We start from the raw sequence: 21,061 nt of genomic DNA on the forward strand, positions 1-21,061 counted from the left end.
AGTCCAGCCACTGGTGTCATTATTTTTTTTTCATTTTAGTTATTTTATTTTTTCACAATTTTATTTTTTTATAATTTTTTTAACCACCTCAATACTGGGCACTTAAACCCCCTTCCTTCCCAGACCAATTTTCAGCTTTCAGTGCTCTCGCACTTTGAATCACAATTACTCAGTCATGCTACACTGTACCCAAATTAAATTTTTATCATGTTGTTCCCACAAATAGAGCTTTCTTTTGGTGGTATTTATTCACTGCTGGATTTTTTATTTTTTGTGATATAAGCGAAAAAATAGCGAAAAATAAAAAAATATATATTTTCTATTGTCTGTTTTAAAAGAAATCCAATAAAATCAAATTTTGTCATAAATTTAGGCCAGAATGTATTCTGCTACATGTCTTTGGTAAAAAAAAATTCTGATAAGTGTATGAAAATAGGTTTGTGTGAAAGTTATAGAGCCCACAAGCTAGGCTACGTATCATTGAAAATTGGTCAGTCCTGATGTACTGACTACCTATCTCATTTCTTCAGGCCCTAAAATGTCAGGAGAGTACAAATACCCCCCAAATTACCCCTTTTTGTAAAGAGGACAGTCCAAGGTATTTAGTAAGAGGCATAGTGAGTTTTTTGAAGTTGCAATTTTTTGGCCACAATAGTTTTGATAATGAAGATTTTTTTTCACAAAATTGTTATATTAACAAGGTATTTCTCACACATGGCATACATAAACTTACAAATACACTCCAAAATATATTCTGCTACTCCTCCTGAGTATGGCGATACCACATGTGTGAGACTTTTCCACAGCCATGCCACATACAGAGGCCCAACATTCAAGTAGCACCGTCAGGCGTTCGAAAGCCATAAATTACACATTTAATTTCCTGAGTACCTATCACATTTTTGAAGGCCCTGGAGCACCAGAACAATGGAATTACCCACAAAATGACCCAATTTTGGAAAGAAAACACTCCAATGCATATTCTATGAGGCATAATAAGTCTTTTGAAGATGTCATTTTTTTACACAAGTTTTTGGAAAATGTGGAAAAAAATAAAAACATTTTTTTTTTACACAAAGTTGTCAATTTATAAGATATTTCTAATACATACCATGTACATAGCAAAAATTACACCCCAAAATGCATTCTGCTACTCGTCCTGAGTATGGAGATACCACATGTGTGAGACTTTTCCACAGCCTGGCCACCAGTGTTGGGATAGTTACTCAAAAAATGTAACTAGTTACTAGTTACTTCTGTTAATTGTAACGAGATTACTTTACTAGTTACTGCATTTGAAAAGTAACTTCACTACTTATTACTTTACTTTCCTCTTTCTTAATTGACTATGTAGAAGAAGATACATGACACTCTTTCTGCATAGAGTTTATTGTTTAAACACAGGCTTTGGGAAACATGAGAACAAAACCTGAAAAAACAGAATAAAACATAAAGTGCAACAAAAAGTCATAAACTTCATCCCTCTCTATTCTTCGAAATAACGATTGTATCACACGGCTTGGGTAATGCAGGAAAGCGCGTTCCTATAGCCTAGTAAAGTAGTGTAGTTACCTCCTATAGCCTAGTAAAGTAGTGTAGTTACCAATATTAGTATTGTAACTAGTTACGTTACTTCGTTACCAAAAAAAGTAATGTAGTTACTGTAATCCGTTACTTTGTAACTCGTTACCCCCAACACTGCTGGCCACATACAGAGGCCCAACATCCAAGAAGCACCGTCAGGCGCTCTAAAGGCATAAATTACACATTTCATTTCCCGAGTACCTATCACATTTTTGAAGGCCCTGGAGCACCAGGACAATGGAATTACCCACAAAATGACTCCATTTTGGAAAGAAAACACCCAATGTATATTCTATGAGGCATTATGATTCTTTTGAAGATGTCATTTTTTTCCACAAGTGTTTGGAAAATGTGCAAAAAATAAAAACTTATTTTTTTTTTTACACAAAGTTGTCAATTTATAAGAAATTTCTAATACATAGCATGTACATAGCAAAAATTACACCCAAAAATGCATTCTGCTACTCCTCCTGAGTATGGTGATACCACATGTGTGAGACTTTTCCTCAGCCTGGCCACATACAGAGGCCCAACATCCAAGTAGCACCGTCAGGCGCTCTGAAGGCATAAATTACACATTTCATTTCCTGAGTACCTATCACATTTTGAAGGCCATGGAGCACCAGGACAATGGAATTACACACAAAATGACCCCATCTTGAAAAGAAAACACCCCAATGTTTATTCTATGAGGCATAATGAGTCTTTTGAGCATGTCATTTTTTTCCACAATTTTTTGGAAAATGTGGAAAGAAAATGAAAACCTATTTTTTTTACACAAAGTTGTCAATTTATAAAATATTTCTCACACATAGCATGTACATACCAAGAAAGACACCCTAAAATACATTCTGCTACTTCTCCTGAGTATGGCAATAACACATGTGTGAGACCTTTCCATAGTCTGGCCACATACAGAGGCCCAACATCCAAGTAGCACCTACAGGCTTCTAACACATAGCATGTACATATCAAGAATTACACCCCAAAATACATTCTGCTGCGCAAAGGGTAAAAAAAATGTTTACCCGTGGTTTTAGCATGCACGAACACTGTCCCAGCACAGGAAAAGCATTGGTCCAGGCAGCCAATTGAGATGTTCAGGAATTTTCCAGGCAGCAGGCAGGGATATGCCAAAGTATTGGTCCTGGCAGTAGTTCAGTTAGCAGGCATAGTCATGGCCAGTTCAGGTGGCAGGCATAGTCATGGCCAGTTCAGGTGGCAGGCATAGGCATGGCCAGTTCAGGTGGCAGGCATAGGCATGACCAGTTCAGGTGGCAGGCATAGGCATGGCCAGTTCAGGTGGCAGGCAGAGGCATGGCCAGTTCAGGTGACAGGCAGAGGCATGGCTAGTTTAGGTGGCAGGCAGGGGCATGGCCAGTTAAAGTGGCAGGCAGAGGCATGCCCAGTTCAAGTGGCAGACAGAGTCATGGCCAGTTCAGGTGGCAGCAGGCAGCACTACAAGGCTTGGGGGCCTTGGTAGGTAAGACCTGAGGACAGGGGTAGTGACTTCTCCCACCCAAATCTCTTTGAAGCCTCCGAGTCTCCAGACCGGAATCCGAGAAAACAAAAACCTGGAGAAAAAAGTTTTCTCCACTCGGAAATTCTATTCTGGAGCCCCTCACCTGTGTGAGACCCCTGTGTTGAATAGTACAGTGGCAGAGCAAATAATCAGTTCCAGGAGGCAGGCAAAAAGCATGGTCATTCAACAGGCCGAGATCAATTCATGTGTAAGGCAGAAACATGGTTGGCAGAGGCATAGTCGATAAACAGTCCGGGTAATACACAGAAATAGCAGAAACTGGAAAAATATCTTCACATCATAGTCGATAAACAGTCCGGGTCATACACAGAAATAGTAGATAGTGGAAAATGTCTTTACTATACTAATAGTGTACTGAAGTGTGATAAACACGATAGCACCCTACAATACAGAGGCCTGGCTGGGAGGGACATTGGGGACAGTAGTATCTGGTGTCGCAGCGAATTCCTCTACTTGAAAATACACAACATTTTTTTTGGTGTCTGCGGCCTGTGTGGGTAGGAGGGAGGATATCCGGGAAGTGCCTTTCATGAAGTCTAGCTAATGCATCAGAGCGAATTTGTTCAGGGGGATGGCCATGGGGATAGAGAAGGGCCATGATAAAGTCCTCTTGAAATTTTAAATAGGTTAGGGATCCTTGGGTACACTTGGAAAAAATTATATAAGAATTGAACAGGGCTAGCTGAATTATATAAATGGCGACTTTTTTATACCAGAACAGTGATCTCCTGGCGGCCAAGTAGGGCTGCATCAGCTGGTCGCTCATATCCACCCCCCCCCCCCACTTATGAATAGGTTATATTCATGAATGCTTTTTGGCTCCTGGATGGGACCTCGTCTTGTCTGAAGTTCCACCAGGGTGTCTTCGTGTATTGTGGAAAGGATGTAGTTGTCCCTTTTATCTCTCTAAATCAGAGCTAGTACCTCTTCATTGCGCATACTGGCTTTTTCCCCCCGATGTAACTTTTGGCTGATCAATCTCTGTGGGAAGCCCTTGCGGTTGGACCGTGCTGTCCCACAGGCCACAATCTTTTTTAGGTAGAGATGGCGGAAAAGTGGGAGACTTGTGTAGAAATTGTCTACATATAGGTGGTAACCCTTCCCAAACAGTGGTTCTATCAGCTGCCAGATGATTTTGCCACTTGTCCCCATATAGGTAGGGCACCCAGGGGGGTTTAGCTGACTGTCCTTTCCCTCATAAATTTGGAAATCGAAGATGTAGCCCGTGGCCCTGTCGCATACCTTGTCAAATTTTACCCCATATTTGGCCCGTTTACTTGGGAGGTATTGTTTTATTCCAAGCCTTCCGGTGAAGTGGACTAAGGATTCATCCGCACAAATATTTTTATCAGGGGTAAACATTTGCTTGAAGTTGGAGCAAAAAAAATTGATTAGGGGCCGAATTTTGAATAATTTATCGTAATTTGGATGATTCCGGGGGAGGCACTGGGCATTGTCGTTGAAATGTAAAAATCGCATTTTCATTTCGTAACGGGTTCTGGGCATCAAAGAGGAGTAGACTGGCATATGATGGCAAGGTAGGGTAGACCAGTAGGAATGGAGTTCATTTTTTTTTTGCCAGACCCATGTTGAGGGTCAGTCCAAGGAAAAGTTTAAATTCTTCCACGGTGAGGGGTTTCCAAACAAAAGGGCGGGCATAGGATGAACCGGGATTGCTGGCAATATGTTGGCTGGCGTACAGATTACACTGCTCCATGATGTAGTTCAGCAGATCATCCGTGAAAAACAAATGAAAATAATAAAGTGGGGTTACATTATCCGATTGGATTTGAGGGCCTGGCTGTGCTGTAAAAGGGGGAATTACAAGTTCTGCTGAAGTATCGGGCAGCCATGTAGGATATAACAGAACATCCGGAAGGCTAGTATGGGCCCTGCCTCGTTGTGGGTGGGACGCCAGTTACCAGCAGCTGGCCTGTCATGTAAGGATGATACCCTGCTTGTGCTTGCCACTGCACAAGGACTTGCAGAACTGCTGGTGGATGCCTGCGTATATTCGTGGACGTGGAGTGCTGCGCTGCTGGTGCATGCCTCAGGAGTTGTTGCACGGCTGGTGGATGCCTCAGGATGTGTTGCCCTGTTGGTGGAAGCCTGCGCCTGCTCAAATCTCCTGAGCCTCTTTGTTAGGATTCTGTCATCCTCCGTTTCCATTTCTGAGCCACTGCTTTCTACTGCAATAAACGGGGGTGACCAGCGCTATGGAGTTATGTGAAAGATATTGCCAACAACCAAACACTCAGGGGTTAAAGAATGAAATAGGTGCAAAAGAGGTTGCAACGGCGCTACCTATAAAGTGATTAAGTGCTGTGTAAATAATGTGCCAACATAAATAGTGGTGCTGAAACACTATTAAGAAAATTATGTTTGGGTCCAAAGTAAAGTGCACTAGTGACTTGTGATGTGACAAGAATAACCAATTATTTATCCTGGACCCAAAAAAAGGTGCAAAAATAAAGTACTAGTTGCTGTGCAATAAATATGCCAAAACAATGGAGAAACAGTGAATTTTATTTCAAAGAATGAATGTGTTTATACAGTGCAATTTATTAGTGGTAAATTGTGCTTACTGAGAACCACATAAATAAAATAAATAAATAAATAACTTTCTTCTTATAAAAAAGTGGTGTGTGTAATCAAGTAGAAATGCCACTTAGTGAAGGGTTAAGTGGAAAACGTTATTATAAACGAGAGTGAAAACTGGGGTTGCAGTCACCAGTGTAACCACTAGGTGTCACCCCTTGCATACGACCTGTTATTCAAGCGATGGAATTATTCAGGGGTTTCCCAATGGAATGAGCGTTTAATCCAGCTTTAAATTCCTCAAATAGAAAGAGAGAACCCAATGATGCCATATACAATGTACAATACAATGGAAAATAGTAGTAACTCACGGGTTAGGCTGTCCGAGATCAGTTGGTGCGGCCTGGAAGCTTCCGCGCTCCACAGCCCAGGCTCCGAAAACCGGAAGTAACGTAATGACGTTTTGACTCCACCCTACGCGTTTCGTCAGAGGAGCAGACGTCCTCTGATTAAACGCGTAGGGTGGAGTCAAAACGTCATTACGTCACCTTCCGGTTTTCGGAGCCTGGGCCGTGGAACGCGGAAGCTTCCCGGCTGCACCAACTGATCTCGGACAGCCTAACCCGTGAGTCACTACTATTTTCCATTGTATTGTACATTGTATACGGCATCATGGGGTTCTCTCTTTCTATTTGAGGAATTTAAAGCTGGATTAAATGCTCATTCTATTGGGAAACCCCCGAATAATTCCATCACTTGAATAACAGGTCGTATGCAAGGGGTGACACCTAGTGGTTACACTGGTGACTGCAACCCCAGTTTTCACTCTCGTTTATAATAACGTTTTCCACTTAACCCTTCACTAAGTGTCATTTCTACTTGATTACACACAGCACTTTTTTATAAGAAGAAATATATTTATTTATTTTATGTGGTTCTCAGTAAGCACAATTTACCACTAATAAATTGCATTGTATAAACACATTCATTCTTTGAAATAAAATTCACTGTTTCTCCATTATTTTGGCATATTTATTGCACAGCAACTAGCACTTTATTTTTGCACCTTTTTTTGGGTCCAGGATAAATAATTGGTTATTCTTGTCACATCACAAGTCACTAGTGCACTTTACTTTGGACCCAAACATAATTTTCTTAATAGTGTTTCAGCACCACTATTTATGTTGGCACATTATTTACACAGCACTTAATCACTTTATAGGTAGCGCCGTTGCAACCTCTTTTGCACCTATTTCACTGCTTTCTACTGGCTCATACTCACTATCCGAGTCTGACGGAGAGAGTTCCCCGCTACTCTCATCCGACATACTCTGGAGAATATGGACAGCCTCCTCGCCGCTATAAATTTTTTTCGCCATGTGGACAGATGTGCACAGATGATTTCTAGGACAGATGTGTGACAGACGTTGAACTGAGATGCGGCAGATGTTCACTGGGACAGGTGTATCAGATCACGGACAGATGTGTCAGATCACAGACAGGTGTAGCAGATCACAGACAGGTGACGATGTGCGCAGGATGATCACGGACAGATGTGCGCGGGATGATCACGGACAGATGTGCGCTGGATGATCCACGGACAGATGTGCGCTGGATGATCCACGGACAGATGTGCGCGGGATGATCACGGACAGATGTGCGTGGGATGATCACGGACAGATGTGCGCGGGATGATCCACGGACAGATGTGCGCCTGATGATTTTTATATCTGTGTTTGGGGACACTGTGTTTTGGGGACACTAGCAGGGTGATCAGTGTGTAATTAGGAAAAAAATGCTTCAAACTCACTGATCCCCTGGCTGTAGCACAGATTGTCTCTTCTTCTCCTCACTGACAGGATCTGTGTGAGGAAAAGAAGAGATCAAAGCCGTTACAACTGCTGTATTCACATTACATGACAGCTGTAATTGGACACAGCCGCCATGTGATCAGGAGGGCCAATCACAGGGCCCTCCTGCTGAATCTTGTTGCTGTGTGTCCGAGGGACACAGGCACATCGGGATCGCGCCGCTGCGCGTGCCCGTGGCGACGCGATCTCTCTCCTTCTGAAGGACGTTCCAGAACGTCCGACCAGAAGGACGAGACTCCCACCTGGCCGTATATGTACAGGGGCCAGGTGGGAGGTGATTAAATTTGTTTTGCAGCTGAAAGGCTGCAGGAGGAAAATGAAGGGGATTGGTTCCTTTATATGTCGCCCCTCCTATTCAGGTGTGCAGGTGGCTGTATGGGAACCCTGGAGCATGCAAGTGTGGCAGTGCTGGTGGGGAAGGGGGATGAGCGGCAGTGCTGGGGGGGTGGGATGAGCGGCAGTGTTACGGGGGGGGATGATGAGTGTCAGGGCTGGGGAGAGGGGGTGAGATGAGTGTCAGGGCTGGGGAGAGGGGGTTTGATGAGTGTCAGGGCTGGGGAGAGGGGGTGGGATGAGTGTCAGGGCTGGGGATCGATGAGATGAGTGTCAGTGCTAGGGATGGATGGGATAAGTGTCAGGGCTTGGGGGGGGGTGGGATGAGTGTCAGGGCTAGGGGGGAGTGGGATGAGTGTCAGGGCTAGGGATGGATGGGATGGGTGTCAGGCCTGGGGGGGGGTGTCAGGGCTAGGGATGGATGGGATGAGTGTCAGGGCTAGGGATGGATGGGATGAGTGTCAGGGCTAGGGATGGATAGGATGAGTGTCAGGGCTGGGGGGGGATGAGTGTCAGGGCTGGGGGGGATGGGTGGGAGGAGTGTCAGTGCTAGGGATGGATGGGATGAATGTCAGTACTAGGGATGGATGGGATGAGTGTCAGGGCTAGGGATGGATGGAATGAGTGTCAAAGCTAGGGATCGATGGGATGAGTGTCAGGGCTGGGGGGGTGGGATGAGTGTCAGGGCTGGGGATGGATGGGATGAATGTCAGGGCTAGGGATGGATGGGATGAGTGTCAGGGCTGGGGGGGGTGGGATGAGTGTTAGGGCTGGGGATGGATGGGATGAGTGTCAGGGCTAGGGATGGATGGGATGAGTGTCAGGGCTAGGGATGGAAGGGATGAGTGTCAGTGCAGGAGTGTCATTGCTAGGGATGGATTAAATTAAGCAGTGGTGGTGGGGAATGGATTCAGTGACACTTAATTGCTGTCAGTGTGCACTCGGTTCCCCCTGCATTGCTGTCTCTCTCGGCTCCCTGTGACATCCATCCTCATTCAGCATCACAACCATTCACAATTGCAGCTCCTCCCCCATCACTGTACTGGGTCAGCAGATTCGGCTCTCAGACAGAATGCCTCTTCATCAGCTTGCAGCTGCACGGACCCGGCGGAGACTGTGTGGGCGGTCCGCTGCGCTGTGCAGCAAGTGTCCCTGTTCCATCTGGAGTGTAACCAGAGAAGTCAGCGGGCCCCCCCCCCCCCACAGTGGCGGGACACCAGGGCCCGGTCACAAGTGCGACTGCTGCAACCCTGGTAGTTCCGCCATCGTATAGAGTGCTTACCCAGAATCAGTGCATTCTTGTGGCTGGAATGACAGGTGCATGGGAATAGCAGCAGTCAGTATAAAATATTGACAGGCTGAAAGCAGCCTTTGCTATTTGAATGTAGCCACAAACCAAGCGGCTAGAAGAACAAAAGAACTGCCACTGTCCATAGAATCCGGTGTATGCGGTTAAGCTCCTCTGTGAAGAAACATTTTTGCATGACTCCTCACAGTCTGTGCAACATGTGCTTTATGGTATTGCCTGGCTAAAAAAAAAAAAGTTATCTTTGCATGACCTTTCATAGCCTATCAATGTGTTGTTTAGCCATAGTTTAGCCTGGCATAAAGAATAAGGATATGATTCAAAGAATAAAATTGATGAAAAATATTAATGTTTTCATTATATTTATTCTTTAACCACTTTAAGACCAGAGGATTTGGCTGCTCAATGACCAGGCCCTTTTTTGCGATTCGGCACTGCGTTACTTTAACGGACAATTGCGCAGTCGTGCAACGCTCTACCCAAACAAAATTGATGTCCTTTTTTTCCCACAAATAGAGCTTTCTTTTGGCGGTATTTGATCACCTGTGCGATTTTTATTTTTTGCGCTATAAACATAAAAAGAGCGATAATTTTGAAAAAATAACAATATTTTTTACATTCTTTTATATGAAATTCTAAAAAAAAAAAAATGTAAAAATCTAAATTTTTTAACATTTTAGGCCAATTTGTTTTCTGCTACATATTTTTGGTAAAAAAAATCGCAATAAGCGTATTTTGATTGGTTTGCGCAAAAGTTATTGCGTTTACTAACTACGGGAAAGATTTATGTCATTTTTATTGTTTTTTTTTTTTACTAGTAATGGCGGCGATCTGCGATTTTTTGCGGGACTGCGACATTGCGTCGGACAGATTGGACCCCTAACTGACATTTGTGACACTTTTGGGGGTACCAGTGACATTACTACAGTAATCAGTGCTAAAAATATGCACTCTTACTGTGAAAATGACACTGGCAGGGAAGAGGTTAACATTACTGGTGATCAAGGGGTTAAGTGTGACCATAGGGGCATGATGGGGCGTGCTTGTGAGATCATCACAGAGACATGCGATCCTTTATAGCAGGATCACATAGCCTCTGTGATAATCTAAGGGAGAATGACAGACGGCTGTGTTTACATCAGCTGTCTGTCCTTCTCTCTCAGCTGCGGGAGATCACGAGTGGCCGGCGGCCATCGGAGCCGCCGGTCACACGCACTGGCTCCTCAGCTGACGAGCGGGGTTGGAAGCGCCACCGGCGGTGCGAGCTTGCCCCCTAGAGTCTCCTGAGCGAGCGACGTAGTACTACGTCGCTTTGCCCAAGAGCAGCTGCCTGCCACAGTAAAACTGTGGTAGGCAGTCGCAAAGTGGTTAAGGAAATCGCCATCAAGGTTTCTTTATTTTTTATTTATGGAATATCTTTGTTGTGTAATTTGGAGTCAGATTTGTATTGGGAACAACCGCAGCATCTCCTTCCTGAGTTGTATATAAGCTTGTAGATGGACATTCTGTGCCCGCCTCTATCCCCTGAAGATGCTTGTTACCGAGAAACGTGTTGGGCAGGGCTGGACACATGACGTCATCACTCACACTGATGAGAGACCCAGCAGTGCAGACTGTGTATGATATGCAGATATGATTTACAGCCATTGTAAGTGTATTTTTTAATAAATCAAATTTAGCTAAGCCGTTTTTATCCTACCACACTATGAAACTCCTTGTTTGTGTTCACAACTCCTGTTAAACGCATTATCTAGGAGCCATTTTTGGAATAACGGGCCAGACTGATTTCTGCTACAGGGCAGCAAGGTGCTGTATGATCTCTTTGTGGGATCAGTCCTTGTGGTAAGAAGCCAATGTGAACACTTTGGTGGAGTGGCTTTGGATATCCTTTGTCTTTCTCACGGCACCCAGTTGGTTTTAGTTGTCATGCCATATATTATTATCTTCTGGGACTCTTATAATTGGGACTGTTATTATTATATTGTTCATTAAATCACCTTGGATGCTATAGTGTTTTTTTGTTATGCATATTATATATTGATAACTTTGTTGAGTTTGACACTTTTGCAGTATACACTTTTGTGTATAAATCATATTAGAGCACATCTTGTATCCAGATTGTTTTTTAGGTGCTTCAGTCACTATTTTCATTTTATCACTATGTGCAGGGTTATTTTTTGTTTTCTAAAGCATATATACATGCCACAAACCCAGCCTAAGCATCCAATCTATATATACACGTATGTGTCATTCATGTACAAGTGCATGCTTTCTCTGTGCTCTCTTCTAGGTCTTTTCTTCCATCATTCAATCTAACATAGCAGTTAAAAATGTCCTCTTAATATACACAATATTACCAGTGACTAACCCTTGAGAGGCTTTTGATTGACTGACTAAAGACTTTTGATTTTGTAGTATGTATGTATATACATATCATACGCACACCTTCCCTCGTTGTTCAGCATCCTTCTTGTGGAAATGTTGAAATGTCAGTTATAGATCATTCTCCCTGCTGACTGCTTTGAATTTTGTGTGTTACCTAAGATGAAAGCCAACTGTCATTCCAAAGCTTTTGGTGTATATTCTATAGAATAGAACTGTCTATAGACATTTTGCTGATATAAAAGAAGTATGGTATACACAAACTATGTCTCATAATAATTAAATGTAACTTTTTCACATTCATTACAAAAGTCACCCCGATCTTGGTAAATATGATACTAAGTTGACACAGGGTTTTTAGTTGTCTGTCTAAAACAATCTGACATGAAACATGGTAAGTGACAATAATATCATTAAGCAAAAGCAAAGCATCTGCTCTATGGGCTATGGAAAAAAGAATGGTGGATGTAATTTATTAGGGTAATTTTCAGTTTATTTCACAGCAACTTGGAATATCCTGGCAAAAAGTGGAATACCAATACTTTTGACAATAACTGTATAGACTTAAATGGTAATACAAGGATTCCCATTTCATGATGTGTTCAACAGTCAAACTTACATGCATTCATTTAATTCTCTTCTTGGCCCAAGTTAATACTTAGCCACTGTTTAATCCCCCTGGAATGTACTGACAAATAAAAACTGACACTTCAAATTCTGATGGATGAATCAATTACTAGATTGCATACTAGATAGGCCGATAAATCACTCCACATGAAAATTCCCTGCCAGTGGCACTGATCTACAATTGTACAAACCAAAGCAGGGAACAGGATGTAAGGTGTTAAAAATGTAAGGACTATAATAAATTCATACTGTTCAAGTAAAAATGTACCTGACCTTTCTAAAATTATTTGAATTTTAACTGAGAAGAGCAATGTGTGAAAATTAAAGACCTGTTTTTCATATCAAGTTTATTTCTTGCAATGGGGAAATTTTAATGATAAAATCACACAGTCTGAAATGTTATATACTTCAGCGCTTTTATAACTGTATCTAGTTGTTGTCCAAATATAATAGGAGATTGCAAGTTAGAAAATGGTATGACTGCAGAAAAATTGTTTTTTTTTTTTTGCCACTGTTGTCTACTTTGAAACATCTGTGGGCAATTAAAGTGTTACTAAACCCAGGACCCTGCATTCACTATATCTGGTCTCCCACAGTACACAGAAATGCAATTATTTTAGTAAATATTACCGGCTAAATACCTTTTCTCATCAGCAGTGTATAGCCGTCTTGTGACTTCCAGATCACTGGTTAAAGCTTGAGTTTTCATTCTCCTCTGACTGTCCAGTGAGGCTGCATGACTCCTGACCCTCTGTCTGGACAGTGCTAATTGGCTCTGTGCCGATCACATGTGCCCCAGAAAACAAAAAAATAACTCTCTAGCAATACACAACAAATTGAGCGCATGCAGAGTGCCCCTATGGCTTTGTAATATCAGCAGATTGATTGGGGACAGTAAAAGAAGGGGAGGATCAGAGAAGAGAGAATCAAACAGCCTTTTTACACAATGCACAGGATTAACAAGCATGCTTTACTGCATGTACAGACTCATTTTACTGTTGTGGGTTTAGCAACTGTCAGGAACCATGAATCAGACAGAAAATGCAGTAAAATCACACCTTTAGTGCCGGTTCGCATTTGTGCGATGCGGGAACACTGCGAATATGCAGCGTGATCCCGCATCGCATCCGCACCTCTGGCAGTTCACACTGCCATATGCGATAAGCAGGGGGTGTCAATTAAAAGTTAACAACACCCCCAGTTGCGATCGCATATCACAGTGCGATCTCCAAGTTTGCACGGGATCGGATCTAACTAGTGTGAACCACTATGCGATCCGATTCTGCTGCGGATAAAAAAAAGCCTCATGTGCGAGTTTAGTGCGTATGCGGTGCGAATTCAGCCATACAAAGTGTATGGCTGAAATTTGCACCGCACATGAGATCGCATGTCATTTAGGAGCAGTGCGCTCCGAATTACATGCGATCTCCGCAATCGCACTAATGTGAACCGGGGCTTAAAGCTGAGTTCTGCCTGGGAAAAAAAAAAGTCAGCAGCTACAAATACTGTAGCTGCTGACTTTTAATATATAGACATTTTCCAGTCCAGGGAGCCCGTGTTGTCGGCACCCCAGCCGATTTTCGGATTGGCTGCTGGGTGCTGCCGCTGCCATTCGTTGTAAGAGAAACCGGCAGTGAAGCCTTTTTGGCTTCATAGTCAGTTCCCTATTGTAATTGTGCACGTGCGAAGCGTGCTGCGCTAATTGGCCCGGCAGCAGGGGAAGGAGGAGGGAGGCTGAACTTCCGAGTTCACTTCTGTCTCCCAGAAATGTCAAAAATAGGTACCCGTTCCCCCCTCCCCCCTGAAAGGCACCAAATGTGGCACCGAAGGAGGGGAGAAAGCAGATCAGCGGAAGTTCCACTTTTGAGTGCAACTCCCCTTTAATGTAATGGTAAAAAATGGCACAGAACAGTAAACGTAGTCAAAACATAATCCAGGGGTCAGAAGCCAAAACAGGAAGTCAGACCCAGTGATCAGGAAACCAGAAATCAGCGTAGTCAGAGGCAGAGGAAAAGGATCAGGAACCAGAAATTACGTCAGCCGGGCAAAGTCTTTCACAGGAACACAACAGAAAAACTCCAGATACGTTGACCAGGCGAAGGCAGGAAAGGAATGAACAAGGCAGCTTAAATAGCCAGAAGGGGCTGGATGTAGGCGGAACTGATGAGCAGATAATAATAACCAGGTGAGCCACTGAGGAAACAATGAGTGCTGACAATAAACCGACAGCTAAGCAGCCTTAGCACAGAGAAGAGAGCTCCTGGGAGCCTAGCCCTGACAGAAACACTTTAGGATTGCATAATCTAAGACCTGGCTCTGCTAGCAGACATAATCAGTGCCTCCTTACTGGGATGTTTTTAGCATCCCTGAAGTGTATGCACTTTATTGGCCCACCCCACAATGAACAATCATCAAGTTGAGGCTCAGGCATTTTCATGTTGTGTGGTCCTGTCTATAGATATTTAGACAGCCACCTTTCTAGAGTCACTATTTACATAGACAAATTCAGAAGTGCTATCGGTGGCATCTAGGGAGACCACCAGAAAGGGTGTAATTTACCTTATATTATCAACTACTAAAGGCAGATTTCAGCTTATGCAATCTATAATGCACTTTAGGCTTTACAACTATTAATGTCACATTGTTAGATTGAGTGGGGCTTTCTGAAGACCTCTAGGTAGGACAACAGCCTCTTTTTTTTCTCTGCTTAACAATTTTCTTCTCTCAGCTATTCCCTGTAGGCTAAAGCCTGGTACACACAATGAGTTTTTCGCTGGGTTGAAAAAACTGTCAGCTCCAGTGGGAGCCGCTGTACTAACAAAGTTAGTGTAAAGTTAGTATAGAGATCTCCCCATCTGAGCTGTTGTGTTTTGACAGGGGGACGCCCCCCCCCCCTCCCACCAGAACACTCTGTGCAGCGCTCTCCACAATTGGCTGAGAGCGCTGATCGGGAGTTGGTCGGCAGCTAGTTTTGCAGCATGCTCGTCCAACAGAAGCCGGCCAAACAGCCAACTTCTGTCGGACAGGGTGGCATACACATGGGCCGTTTTTCTTGGACCAGCTGATGTCTCCTGACATTCGGTCCATGTTCAGGGGGTTTAAAGGTCTTAGATTTTGAATACTTTCTGAATAAAGATGTGCATATTTACACTGCATTAGATGTCTGTGAAAACACTGAGAAGTGGAGCTGAAATCCATTGCCTTTAGAATCACAGATTTAGGTTGATTAGCTATAGTACCTACTGAAGCCAGTTCCTATGAATCCTATTCATCATTGTCACAGCTCTTACAGCAAAGAAACATTTTATTAGCTGCAGATTATGCATCTTATCTTCTTATCAAAAGGTGCACTAAAGTGAACAGTTTTCTAATAATATTCTATGTGGAACATTAGTATAATTGTATAAGATTACATATTGTATCTGTCCAAGGATAAATACATTTACTGTATTTTCTGGCGTATAAGACTACTTTTGAACCTCAAAAAAATCTCCCAAAAATGGGGGGTCGTCTTATACGCTGAGTATAATATCTCCAAGGTAACCTAAGTATAAGTATTATCAGTAGATGTAATCTCTCAAGACGCTGGCTGTGTGGAAATCCTGTACCGGTATACTGTATGTACCGTAGCTTCGGCTACATACAGTATACCGCGCTGAGCCAATCAGGGAGAGCGATATATTCTATTATTGAATGCAAAGCCTGCTTGGATTGGCGGAGTAACATCAGCCCGCCTCTCTGACTCTGCCAATCCGAGCAGGCTTTGCATTCAATAATAGAATACATCGCTCACGGTGATTGGCTCAGTGTGGTATACTGTATGTAGCTGAAGCTACGGTACATACAATACACCGGTACAGAATTCCCGCACAGCCGGCGTCTTGAGATTACATCTACTGGTAATACTTATACTTAGGGTACCTTGGAGATATTATGAGAGATTACATGTATTACAGTACTTGGGGTACCTTGGAGATCTATGAGAAATCTGATGTTTTTCAATGGTGTTGCCTTGCTTCGGAAGGGGGGTAGTCTTATACGGTGAGTACAGCCCAAAACCTATGTTTTATCTTTAAAATTAGGGGGGTCGTCTTATACGCCCAGTCGTCTTATATGCCGGAAAATACGGTAGTTTACTTTATTTTTGATAACTCCTTGTTGGTTTCCAGCTCCAGGACATCCGTTTAGTTAACTGGTACCTATCATAGAACTGAACATTTAGTATGTATGGTTTATTTAATGGGAGCAAAATTATGTTTCTCTTTTGAGCATATGGCTCTTTTTATTGCAAATGAGTATCTTGTCAGTTTTTATAGCTGCTAACTGATATTGCATGCTAGTATTATGTCTATGATTATATTTATTTATTTTTTACAGAAAAACAGATTTTCTCTTTTGTTCATCGACGGACATAGCGCTCTATAAATCATAACTAGTGGGTTATATTGCCTCCTCCAGGAGTAGGACTAGACAGAACAAAAAATACCTGGCTATGCCCATGGGCCATCCTCAGCTGGTCTATAACCCTGCCCTCTGCTCTAGGTATTCAATTTTAATCTGTCTAGTCACGAGTAGGGACCTAGACTCCCGGCTGGGATCTCTGGTCCTAGCAATTTTCTCCTTCCTTACATCTTAATCACACTACTTTTTTGTTTTCTCTCAAGAGAGCTACAATCAACTGCCGGGCTGGGCGACGGGCTGAATAATCTAGATCCAATGGTCCCCCCAGCCCAGGCAGTGAGCGCGTGCAGACAGCAGCTACGCTCTAGGTCGGCCGCGACATAGCCTCATGGACAGAGGCTGGCCCACGAGTTAAACGTCTCGCAGGGTCGCATACGACCGAGCTTGGGTCTGAGTTGCAGAGGTCCCTTGGTCGACAGCTCCCCTACTTCGGTGGCGAGGAGTTCTGTCTGGAGCGTAGCCCGCACCATGGAAGGGTAAGTACATTTCCCCCTCTCCCCCTTTGGTGGTTTTCTTTTGGGTGGACACGGGTAACCTCCAGGGATTGTCGGACCTGCCTGCAGGTTCCCTCCTCCCATCCTTAAATCCCTCTCTGATCTGGGCTTTCCCCACTCCCATTCCCTCCTGTCTGGACCTAGAGTCTGGTGGGGGTCCTGGAATAGTGTCCTGGGATAGTGTGTGTCCCGCCCTGGTAGTCTGGAGGGGTCCCAGTGTAGGAGAAGCCTAGGTACATGCCCTGCTGTTTCCAGTGTGGGTATAGTGCAGGGGGTTCCCAGTGCAGAGTGCACAGCAGAGTCTCCCCTAAACATGTGTCCTACCTTCAGGGGGGGTCCCCTTGCAGAGGGTGCAGCATGGCAGAGGGTGCAGCGTTGCAGGAAACTACCTGGTAGCATGCTTCAGTGTTTGTAGCTGATGTTGGCCATTTTCCCTTAGTCTGGCTGGTTTTAATGGCTTAGCTATTGAAAGCCAGGTACTGAGGGATAGAGGTCTGTCTGGATCAGTGATCCCTACTATGGTGAAGGCGAGGAAGTTGTCTTCAAGCAAGATATACCATTGTACGTGGAAAGCGTACATTTCTTGGTGTGAGTCGATTGGCGCTCATCCTCGATTCTTTTCTGTGGCTCGGATCTTAAACTTTCTTCATCAGGGCGTTGATCAGAAGTTGGCCTTGAGTACCATCAAGGGCCAGGTGTCTGCCTTGGTAATCTTCTTTCAGTGACCCCTAGCCGCAAACTCTTTAGTTCGTACCTTCTTTCAGGAGGTTTGACATTTTGCTCCACCTGTACAGTCTCTTTTGCCGCCATGGGATTTAAATGTAGTACTTTCGGTTCTCCAGAAACCTTAATTTGAGAATATTCAGGAGATTCCCTTGCCTACGTTATCCCAGAAGGTGACATGGTGGCTATTACCTCGGCCCGCAGGGTAGCGGAATTGACGGCACTATCCTTTCGCAGTCCCTATTTAGTGGTTCATAGTGATAAAGTGGTTCTCCGTCCCTGTCCATCACATTGTGTTGCCTTCCTTGTGTCCCAAGCCAGCTCATCCCAAGAAATTTGTTTTGCATACCTTGGATGTGGTTTGTGCGTTTTGGGTGTATCTGGCAGCTACTGAGTCTTTTCGGAGGTCAGACTCGCTTTTTGTGGTTACGGACAGACCAAGAAAAGGACTGGCCGCTTCTTCAGCTACCATCTCAAGATAGATCAGACTGACTGTGACTCAGGCCTATTCCCTGTCACGGCACATTCTACTCGGGCATTAAGTGCTTCTTGGGCCTGCCGTCATCAGGCTTCAATATCGCAAGTTTGCAAGGCGGCCACTTGGTTGTCCGTGCATACCTTCACGAAATTCTATAAGGCAGAAACTTTGGCATCTGCGGATGCTTCTTTTGGCTGCAAAGTTTTGCAGGCTGCTGTTTAGGAGGGGCTGTTCCCTCTTGAGGGGTGTTTTTTCTTTAAACCTTTATTTTTCAGACGGGGCTCCTGTGACCCTGTTAAGGCTTCTGTGTCCTGGTTAAGGGCTCTTATGTTTAGCCTTGGGTTATTTTTCCCACCCCTCGTTTTCCTTTTGGACGTCCCACTAGTTATGATTTATGGACGCTGTGTCCATTGATAAACAAAAGGGAAAATGGGATTTTTGTACTTACCGTAAAATCCATTTCTCTGAGTTCATTGACGGACACAGCACCCACCCCTCTATGGAGTTCTGATGCTTCTACTACTGCTTGCTACTAAACTGATTACCTAGAGCAGAGAGGGGGGGTTATATACCAGCTGAGGATGGCCCATGGGCGTAGCCAGGTATTTTTTGTTCTGCCTAGTCCTACTCCTGGAGGAGGCAATACAACCCACTAGTTATGATTTATGGAGTGCTGTGTCCATCAATGAAATTCAGCAAATGGAAGTTTTTATATGGTAGTAGCTTTGTATACACCATGCCATCCTGACTGAGCATCTGTACCTTTTGTCTTCTCACTGTTACTTCAGAACATATTAACCCCATTATGAGTGTATAACACATATGTGTAGGTGCAGAAGGGTGGACTTTATTGCCCATACGGCACACATACTGTATGTGTCACTGGGAGACTGATTTTTCTGTGCTTAGAGCGTGCTCACTGCATGCTCTCAGCACAGAGATGAAGATGTGAAAGACAGCTCTAGATCCCTGCTAAAGATCAGTAGCTGGTGGGATCAGCTCTCAATCATGTGACCACTGTGACAACCAATCATAGTGGTCATGTGATCTTTGCTGCCCCTCAATGTTCAGAACTTTTTAAAGGGATGCCAGAGAAGGAAGGGGTGAACTTTAAAAGTTGGAGTGGCATCTACATTGTTTCAGAACATGTCATGGAAGTACTTTTAAACATGTAACAATGCTTTAGTGCTACTTTTACTGGATCAGCTCAAAGTATAGCTTGATATCATCTTTGTTTTTCCATGATCCCCACTCCCATTTTGCAACAGGATTTGCTGTCTGTCATTGGCATTTCCATTTCAGAACTTGTAGTGAAAATGTTTGTAGAACTTGTAGTGACCAATATAGAATGCCGATGCTGATATTTATCAAATTCAGCAGGTTACACAGACATAGTTTAAAGTGTATCTACAGTAAAACATTTATATCATATATTTATTTCTACATTGTATTTCAATTGTTTCTAGCCCACTCCTGTTAAAGCGGAGTTCCACTCAAAAGTGGAACTTCCACTTTAAGTACTCCTGACCCCCTGACATGCCACATTTGACATGTCATTGTTTTGGGGGGAAAGCTGGGTGCCTGTTTTGACAGGTACCGAGCTCCCTCTCCCTCCCTGCAATCTTCTGGGACATATCAGAGGTCCCAGAAGATTCCCCTATCATTCAGGATGCGCAGTGCGACACAAGCATGCGCATAAATTAGAAAAAAAGACAGCGACAAATCACTTTTTATTGGAGTGGAAATAGGCTAAACATTTTGGAATTTTCATTGTTATTTGTGCAATCCTGTCCCAATGATTCATGTTCTCCCTTTTTTTTGTCCTGGCATCATAAGCATAAAAGGGAAAGGGAAAAATCCCCAGTGAAGTCACAGGCAGAATAAAAACCTGACAGAACCTTTCCCTACTCTAATCAAAAAAAAAAAAAAGTTATGGCTGGAGTTCCACTTTAAGTCTGCTGTGTAGGTTTGCAGCAGTTTATTCCTCCTCCAACAAAGCCATAATGAAAATGTCACTCTTTTGTAGCTAGACTCCCTAGTAGTTTGTTTTATATTACAAAGCCCAGTATTACTCAGGCATACTCATTTGGCTTTATATTGGCTATTACACTTTGGGGACATTTGGAATGTTGGGGACATTTGGAATGTTACATTTTACATACTGCCAATAAATTCTCAGAGACATGGCATTTTTCTGGAGCTGGGCTTTAAAGGATAACTACTGTATATTTCTAAAGTACATTCCCTTCTTTAATATATCCAGAGATACAAAGCAATTACATGATTTGGGTTAATCCCAGGGCACTCTGGCGTATGTACTGTCCAGTAGGGTAACAGTGTAAGAAGGCTTTCTTTGCCTACACTTCGTGGAGACTTTCTTTTTGGCTCTTTTTTTTTTTTACAAAATCATTAACCACTTTAGAACCGCTCACAGTAATACTACTGCGGCAGAGTGGTTCGTTATCGTCCAGCGACGTAGTATTAACGTCGTTAGACACTTCCCCTTCTGGGCGGCGCTTGCGCGCCGCCGGAGGCTCGCTCCCGCTGTTTTCATTCACAGCGGGAGTCGGGCCAGGGGAGGAGCAGCGGCGATCGCCGCTGCTCTTACCCGATCGTCGGGGATCGAGTCTGGAGATCCGCCCGCTGTGTGTAAACACAGCGGGCGGATCTCCATAGTGACAGGGAGTGACAGATCGGACTGTTCAGCATAGCTGGACATCC

The 21,061-nt window shown here is 43.8% G+C and overlaps 1 protein-coding gene across 1 annotated transcript in view; it reads left to right on the top strand.

The window, feature by feature from the left end:
* LOC309558644 (dynein axonemal heavy chain 3-like) overlaps window positions 1-21,061 on the top strand; it is a gene marked incomplete at its 3' end in the record, with an annotated part of 260,568 nt that overhangs the window by 141,357 nt on the left and 98,150 nt on the right. The window lies entirely within an intron of this gene.

The sequence above is a fragment of the Pelophylax lessonae genome (assembly GCF_965119305.1).
Source record: "Pelophylax lessonae genome assembly, chromosome: 6".
NCBI classification, from domain to species: Eukaryota; Metazoa; Chordata; class Amphibia; order Anura; family Ranidae; genus Pelophylax; species Pelophylax lessonae.